The sequence below is a fragment of the Parus major genome, chromosome 1A (genome assembly GCF_001522545.3).
Source record: "Parus major isolate Abel chromosome 1A, Parus_major1.1, whole genome shotgun sequence".
In the NCBI taxonomy this organism is placed as follows: domain Eukaryota; kingdom Metazoa; phylum Chordata; class Aves; order Passeriformes; family Paridae; genus Parus; species Parus major.
Window position 1 is genome coordinate 12,957,171 of NC_031773.1, and position 8,892 is coordinate 12,966,062.

Consider the following 8,892-nt stretch of genomic DNA (forward strand, 5'->3'; position numbering starts at 1 on the left):
ACCCTATCAAGCAATGCATGTTCCTCAGTGACAATTTCAGGCCAACCTTGTGTGTAGGTGTTAGTGTCCTGAAGATGTCAGAAGCCTCACTGGTCCATGTGGCACCCCTGGATAGGTGAGTTTTTCTGGGCACCCCCACCTGTAACCCCCAGCAAGGACAAGTTTGAAAAGTGTTTGGAGACCTCCATTCCCATATGAACTCCTCAATGCAAGCTGTCTGCCCATCTCTGGCAAAGCCTCAGCTCAAAACCTGGTAGGCAGCTGAGAGGCAGCTCTGGCACAGTAACCTTGAGCTCTCCCATGGAGCCTCTCCTCAGCAAGGGAAGTCTTCCTTTCCTGTCTTACTCCTCTCTGCCAAGAACTGAATGTCCAGAACTGGATTTAGATGCTTACATGACACAATTTACACGGTGAGTTGGTGGGATGTGAAAGCTTTGCTAACACTTGTTTTGGATGACACATGGTTGAGCCACAGATAACTCAAAATAATTGTCACCAACTCTCTTCCAGAAATACACAAATATTTTGTATTTCCATACCCTAAGGATCTTAATTTACTTACATATTAATACCGGAAAACAGAACTAACTACGGGTTAGGTTAACTACGGGTAACACTGGTGGCTGACATTTGGCTAACTGCTGAGTATCATTATCCTCCACAGCCCATGGGTGAATCAGGGACAGGTGGAGGCAGAAATCCGGAGCCCTCCCCCTGTCTCACGGCCGGGACGAAGGCCGGTGATGCTGCTGCGGGCCCAGCAGGTGTCACCACAGCACCAGGGTCCCCCTGTCCCCGCGCATGACGTAATGCCGGCGCAGGCCGGGCGGGCGGTGACGTCACACCCGCGGGCGGTGACGCAGCCAGCGGGCCAATGCCGCGGGTGGCTCTGGAGAGTTTGTAGGAGCCACTTGGCTCTGGGCCCTTTGGCCCGGCCACTGTTGCCGTAATCTGTGGCACCGCAGAGGGCGGTGATGGCTGGGGAGGGTCGGGCATGGGGCCCATGCCCAGGAAAGGTCACCCGCTTAATTGCCTCGAAACAAAACCGGGGATAAGGGGCACGTCCCTGGTGGGATGGCAGGTCAGAGAGGCTAGGTGACGAAGCTCAGCTACAGTGCTGTCACAGAGGGTTTGTGGTCGGCTGAAAGGTGTGGGTTCATGCCAGCCAGTGTACTCCTCACACATACGCCTCCAAAGGCTGGTCTAAATCTTCCTCCACGGGCTGAATCTGGACTTGTGTCCAATTTCCTAGCAGGTTTCACTGCCAAAAATTGCACATGTATTTCTCCAAGCACATTGAATGCAAGACCTTCCCTTCTCCCTGGCTGCAGGACCTGTGATGGATTTGCTTATCTCAAACTCCACAGCGTTTCAACATACATAATTTGGTTAAATGAGATTATCAGACTAACTCAGATTCAAACAGCTGGTTTATTCCCTAATCACTAGTGAAAAGAATCCTTGGTTTTTGTACTCCTTTTTTCATGGAATTAAGGCTGGAAAACAGGGTAATGCCAAGTTCCTTTGAAATTACTGCCAACACAAACACTGCTAACATTGCACATGCACCCTCTATGCACATAATCAGATCATTTCTAGACCTTCACTGTTCTTGGCTCCACACTTTTCATCCTTTAACTACCTGCAACCCTAAAATATATTTATTCCTGTGGCACCCCTCAATGGGTCACCCAAATAATTCTTTTGTTAAGAATGCCTTGTATAGGCAATATGTCACTGGCCTCCATATATTTTATCTACCATGAGTTTCAGTGAGGTTAGTTCATGGTGCTCACCTCACTGATACCAGAGCATCTCACAAGCTAAATCTGGGATTTCGGATCAATCAGCTTTTGATGTGCCTTTGCTCAGATGGCACATCAAAAGATATTCAGATGGACACTGCTCTGAATATCTTGCTGTTTATCCAGGTGGAACTGACTTACTCAGCCAGCACTGTTCTTTCCTGAGCTTTTAATATGCCAAACTACTACAACTGGGCATGTTAAAAGCTCAGGAAAGAACAGTGCTGGCTGAGTAAGTCAGTTTCACCTGTACATTTTGTAGTCACTCTTCTTCAAAATGCAATCTTCAAAGTCACTCATTCATTTGGGTTTGTTACACATTCCTGATATCAGTAATTCCTCTAGGGTGTGGTCTTGTCCTCTTCCTCTGGATATAGCAGGACCTTCTACAAATTTATTTTATATTCTTCTCTTTAATGGAATCCAGGAAGAGTCCAAAGCCAATCTGGAATATTTAAAATCATCTGAGATCAGAAAGGAAATACTATCCTAGGATCCTCCCATGTGTCCCTCATCTCTATACATTTGTTCATGACAACATACCACTCCCTATTAGGGTACTGTTGTACTTTGGAAAGACTGCAGCATCTGTTCTATCCAGGACTTGGTAACCCTCTTCAAGAAGGAAAATCACACCATCTCAGCTAAAACATTTTGTTATTGGAGACACAAGGGAAAAATACTGGGAAAGAACATCAGCTTCCCAGAGAAGAACAATTGCTCCCTGCTGGGATGAAACACAAGGCTCCTGCATGTCTGCCTCATTATGTGAACTTAGGAAGACTTCCTGTAGCTTCTGAAATGCATCAAAGAAATTCTTAATGCTGTTCATGAAATTATTATTGTGGGCTATGTCTATTCTGTCAGACAGCCAGATGAACAACTATAGAGAGATCCAGCTCAACGCTCTGTCTGTTTTGCAGTGCAGGTGCTGCAGGCAAGCTGGCCTAGCTTGACCAACATGCTTGGGGTCGGTGTTCTACATACCCTGGAAAACATAATCTGGACAACTGACATATTTTAACTGCAGTTATAGGAGACGTTTAAGGTTTCTATCACACCTAGGTAGTGTAGCAGGTATCCAGTTGATATGTGGGGTAGTGTGACTCTGAGTCATGGTGCAGAGACTAACATTGCTACATTCCTTTTGAGCTGTGGGGTGCAGAACTGCAACCCAAAGTGTAGATCAAGGGAGAAGAAGGTACATCTTACTTTGTGGAGAGTGTGAGGAGCAGGCTCTGACCAGCACTTTGTAGTATTTACTGCCTTCCACAAATTACTGGGCTACATCCCACCCAAACTGGGCTTAGTTACCACATCCTCCCCTGCTGAATGGCTCAGGCTTCAAGCTGTGAAATATAAAAAGGCTTTGCAAAACTTTGCTGGAGACCCCTGGGTCTCCACTGCTAGCGGGAAAGTATGCATTTTTTAGGTAATGCAATATTTGTGAAGGTAACTCAGGGAATACTAAAATACATGGGATGTCTGGCAAGACCAGCTGTTTTATCTGGGCTATGTGTCCATGTTTCTATGTAACCATCCCCAGCTGACATAGAAAATGGACAGCCATCTATACAGACCAGATTGACACATGGTGAAGCACTAATATCTGCAGAATAATGCTGTCCTCATTTTGTGGGTAAGGGTTGACACCTCCCATGTGGAAGTTTGGTTCACAGCTTTTCTCAGCTTTCATTTCTAGGAAGCAAATATACAAAGTTCCAGGACTGAAAGTGGCTTTTACTCATCATGATTGTGCTGGCAGGCAAGACTTTGATTTTCTGTAAAGACAGAAGCTCTATATTCTGCGAACAGGTATTTATTTAGCAAAGCCACCACTATGATGAGGTACCATCTCCAATGTATGGAGTGTTGTCACAGATGCAAACCCAGCATCCCAACAGGATTCCCAGCCTCCAGACCGGATCCCCAGATTCCTCCTGAAACAGTTCTGCCCACAGAACGTCCTGTACAAGGGATTCAGTGTTTTGGAATGAAATCCTGTTAGTCAGTCCCCAAAACCCCTTCAGATGTGGTGATCTGGACACTCTTCCAAGGCCACCTGTTAAAGTTTAAAGCTGTTGGAGAAGATTAAGGGTATGTTTCCAGAAAAAAACTAGTCTGGAAAGGAACTTCTTTGTAGCCAATTTTGTATTCAACTAAACTCCATGGAACAAATAGATCTCCTTAAGTATCTTCTCAGTATTCCTAAGTATTATGACAGCAGATCAACTAGCCTGTGGGGTGCCTGAAACTCTGGTAAGAAACACTTTTCTGTCTAAAGGATATGTTGCTTTAATATACAGAGAGAGGCAATGAGGTAATTTAAAGGTAAAGAATTTTACATTACTCATTTATGAGAACAAAAATACAGAAATCCTCTGATAAAAGTCTAGCCTGACATAACTCCTATGTAATGCAAATATATTTACCTCCTCACAGATTGAAGGTTGCACCAACAAATGAATATACAGCTGAGAAAATTTTCAAATATTAAAAGCAATAAATATCAGGACAGGAAGATAGTACAGCAACAGAGTTCAGAGAGCTTGTCTAAAGAAATTTCATAATGTGTCAGCAAATTAGACTCATTATTTTCTGTGTCAGAAATTTTCAGACTGAAGAATACTTGTCCGTACCTTATACTAAAGAGCACTTAATACAGTGCTATTAGACTAGAGGCCTTGTTGGTGTTGGGAACAACTTTTCTTTATTTTTCTATTTCTGACCTCTTTCATTTCCTCTGTCATGTCCCAACACCACAAGATGATGCAATATTGCATCACCACCTAATACTGAGACCTCCCTCTGTCAGCAGTCATAAAAACTTGTGAGCTTCTCCACCCTTTAAGAATAACCAGCAATCTTGAAGATCTGTTTATACACACTCTGCTACCACAACTACATCTTTCTCTGACAAACTCACATGAGTGAACAGACGAGAAAAAAGGCATTCAAGCCAGTAAGAGGTATTATGTGAGTTTTACATCTCAGCTGATGTGTGTGTGCATGTGGTACAGAGGAAACAGCTTGCACTCCCACCCCTGTGCTTTAAATACCTATTCTGAAGTATAACAGCCTAAATCAGTAAAATGGGAGACAAAGTCTTCAGCAGATGTATCTCAGAAGGCTTCTGAACACCTGCTGTTTCCTGTTTGCGAGCTTAAGTTGTTTGAAGTGAGGGATTTTGTGCAAAATCTCAATCACCAGGAGCACCAATCTATTAGGAGAAAAGGAAAGAGTGGGTATTTTTTTTGAGGAGATGGGAAAGAGATAGGAAATACTCATCTTTTCTTTCTTAGAGATTTCCTGACCCTGCTCTGCCTACAGAGGTTCACAGAAATCATTTCTTGATCAGGGCACAAGGCTTCTTTCATGCCTAGAAGATCTTAAGATTCCCCTGGACCAAGCTTCTTGCTGGGAACCAAACTCATGTAGGAATCATCTCAGAGAGGACTTAACTGACTACAGAGGGATGCAGAAAGAGCCTACCCTTAATTTCTCTTCTGGATCCCTCTATTTCCCAAAGCATTCTCCTGCTTCCCCAAGCAATGACCCAGAACCAGCATTGACAGAGATACCTTTCCTGTGACATAAAGCTGTGAATGGAGGACAAATCTGCAGGCAACACTTATCTGTCAGTTACATCCCTTTCACAAGCAGCTACCATACCTAGAACATGATGCAAAAGCTAAACCAAAATTCAGCTCACTCCTCCTCTGCTTGTTGGCAAGTTATCGCAAGAAGAAAAGCTTATTTTTGGTACCAAAGTTACCATATGATTGTGCATATGGACAAATCACTGACAATGATGTTAATACAACTGATCACGTATTTACATCATCAGTTTTCACAGCAGAGCTGTAAGATAAAGGGATTCTGTCAATATATTTTAAATCCTTCCCTGAATGCATCACAAAGAGTTTACTACCCAATTAGAAAATTCCAGTTTATAAATTCTCCAAGAAAGGAGAAGGCTACCTGTCATTGCATCAGCATGGACAGTGTATCCTACAACGTTTTTTCCATTTTTTACATAAACAATTACAAAGCTGAATGTAGCTATTGCTGGGTTTAGGCAAGCAGAGTTTGGTTTTGTTGTTACAAGACCTACAAAGCTTCTGCATTTAATTTTTTTTCTCTGCTGGCACTATAGAAAATAAAAACCAATCTGAAGTATTAGATACTATTTCTTAAATTGCAATGAACCCAGTTTGTCAATGATTACAGAACATTTACATCCAAGATGTCAGTATATAATGTTGTTGCTGAGCATTTAATGTGGTTATTACTCTTTATCACAGTTCTCCACTAAAGGACATAAAAACTGATGTTTGGCTGTGCAGAGGATACAAAAGATACCATCTTATATTTTTTCAACCTCCAAAACTCCCTTTTAAGATGATGACAGAAATTTCTTGTTATGTTTTTGTTACAGCTCATAGATAAAGGAAATAATTGCATTTTGACTGCACCCCACAAGATTATATTAGCAAAATGATTGCTTCTTTGCATGACTAATTTTGATTAAATCAGCTTCATTTAAATATCAAATTGTGTTCTTCACCTCTCTTCATTAAACTATGGTATTCCTGACTGTTTCAAAGTTCTGGTTTTGCTATGGTAAAATATGCATTCCAATTTATTGTGCAGGCTGTTCTTGACTAAAAAAAACAAACAACAAACCAAATTATAATTTATGGGAAAGGGTTTAGGTCACATTTGGAAATGAACAGGAATAAATAATGTTAAAATGTGTATTTCTAAAGAATATACAACCTATAAGGAGAGCATCCGTGCCTACAGGAAAGTTTGTATTGATTTGCCAGAAAAAGCAATAAAGAAAATGAGCTGTATATAGATGAGCTGAAGATTAACTGCAAAAATGTAATATTTTGTTAACATACTAAATCCTGAAGAGAGCAAGATTTTTAGTTTACCAACCTTTCTCAAATATAACATGTACGATAATTTATTCTTTCATTGCAAATAACACTACATTGACTTATAGCTATTTAAAAAATGTTACACAATTCTGGCTGAAATCAACATGGAACGTGTCATTTGCTCTGGCTGTAAATTATCCCTTCTATAATTGTCTTTTGACAAATGACAGTTTTTATTCTGCTGCTCAAATCTCCATATGTTTGTGCATCCCCAAATAAAGTCCACGGATTTTAACAGGATTAGTTGCCAAACTGGCTACACTTGTGCTCCCAGAGTGATCCATCTGGGGATCCAGCCAAAAACAACAAAAAAAGACTTCATTTTTTTGATAAGGCTTTTAAATGTCTTTTAAAGCATTCAGTAATGCTGTGCAAAGCTGAACTTCTTTGACAGATATTACCCATTGTATCAGGCAAAACCAAGTATGGAGTGAGCCTTCACTGTGTTTCCCCTATGCTGCACATACATCACATGAAAGTTGTTGAAGGTTTTTCTTTTGTTTTCATGTAAAAGGGAACTTGAGGCCAGTACAGTTATTATGATTCCTTATAGACACAGCACAGTGTAATGTATATTCATTTTGAAACAGAAGTTTCTCTTTTCTGCTTCAGGCTGGTATGATTCTTAATACCATGAAAATGATTTTTTCAGTCAAAAGAATTTATCAATGCTATAAAAACAATTATCCAACCTTTTATAATAGCATCTGTACATGTAACATACTAGTTATTTCTTTCTGATATTTTCTTTCTATGGAAGTTAAGAAAGTGTACCTAGAAAAATCATAATAATTTTTTAAGACTTTATGGCAACTTACGGTCTTGTAGAGTGTTCCCTGAAAATTTAACCCTATCTCAGCATAGCTTTCAGGGCAGGTGTGTGTACTCTGCCATACAGAGTTCACCTGTGAATCTCACTGCAAGATCTGGGTCAAAAAACTGTCAGTATAATCATAGAAAGAGTTTTGCTGTTCACTCAGACCAAGAGTTGTGGAGACAGAAACACTCAGCTCCATTCAGAGCCAAACAGACAACAGCCTGGATGGCGAAAGAGTGGTGAGGAGGAGTTGTTTGTTTGTTTTAATTGAATATGAATGGTTATGCCTGAGCTGCAGTTGGAGTCTGGCACCATAAGACTGATGAATTAATCCTCCTGCTGTGGGCAGCCTTGGCAAGGCCTTAGCTGGAGCACTACCATGTCCAGTTTTGAAAAGTGCTTTCCAAAAAGAATGTGGCCCAATTGCCAAGAACCTGGAAGCAAGCTACAGGAATCACAGGCAGTCTAAGGAACATGACCTAAAAAGGGATCTCCAGGACTGTCCCAACTGGAGATGGAAAAATAGTAGGAAAACAGCAAATTCAATCAAGAAAGTAGCTGGAGGGGAGGAAGGAAGAAAACCTCCAAACCAAGTAAGAGGAATAAGACAAGCAAGATGCTTAGTCTGTCGAAGTCTTTGAATCAGCATGAAAATCCTTCCTAGAGCAGACCACCACTGTGGAGTAGGTTGCCATCTCCAGGGTTTTTTTAAGAGCAGTTTAGACAAACCGATTTGTCCCTGTCGTGAGGTGTGGAGCTGAAGGAGCTGTCAGGGCTGGCCGGGCAGGCGGGGGTCGCTGCTGGAGTGCCATGGACAAGCCGGCTGTGGGGCCCTGGGCAAGGAACACGCCAAGAAGCTGCGCCCAGGGAGATTTTGCTGCCTGTGCTGATACCAGGACACGTCCTGCGTTCCTTATGCCAGCGACTAAGCCTCACCGCGGCTGTAGTGCTTTCACCCCACCAGAGGCTCTGTGCGCTCTCCGGCTGATGCGGCCGGGCCGGGCCCGGGGCCGGGTGCCCGAGGCCGCGGCGGGGCCGGGCGGGGCGGGGAGGCCCCGCAGCCGGTTCCCTTTTTGCCCGGCGTGTGATTGGCGGCGGCTTCGGAGCTGCCTCTGCCGCCGGCTATGGAGCCTCCCCGCCGGCCCCGCCGCTTTTCCTCAGCTTCCTACTGAGGGAAACACCTGTCCGGAGCCGGGGCCGGGGCCGCTGCTGCGGTGAGTAGCTCCGTGCCGGGGGCAGCGGGGGTCGCGGCGGATCCCGCCCCGGGCCGACGCTGCCCAAGGCCCGGGCTCGCAGGCGGTGGCGCGGTTCCGTTCCCCGCGCC

General features: G+C 43.4%; 1 protein-coding gene across 3 annotated transcripts in view; it reads left to right on the plus strand.

Moving 5' to 3' along the window:
• The first annotated feature begins 8,624 nt into the window (after positions 1-8,624).
• The window catches only part of PIK3CG (phosphatidylinositol-4,5-bisphosphate 3-kinase catalytic subunit gamma), a 34,090-nt gene continuing 33,822 nt past the window's right edge, over positions 8,625-8,892 (plus strand). For all 3 annotated transcript variants that reach the window (XM_019006767.2, XM_015628813.3, XM_015628811.3), the window contains exon 1: positions 8,625-8,782. The gene's annotated coding sequence lies outside the window, so the exon portion shown is untranslated. The remainder of the gene's footprint in view (positions 8,783-8,892) is intronic.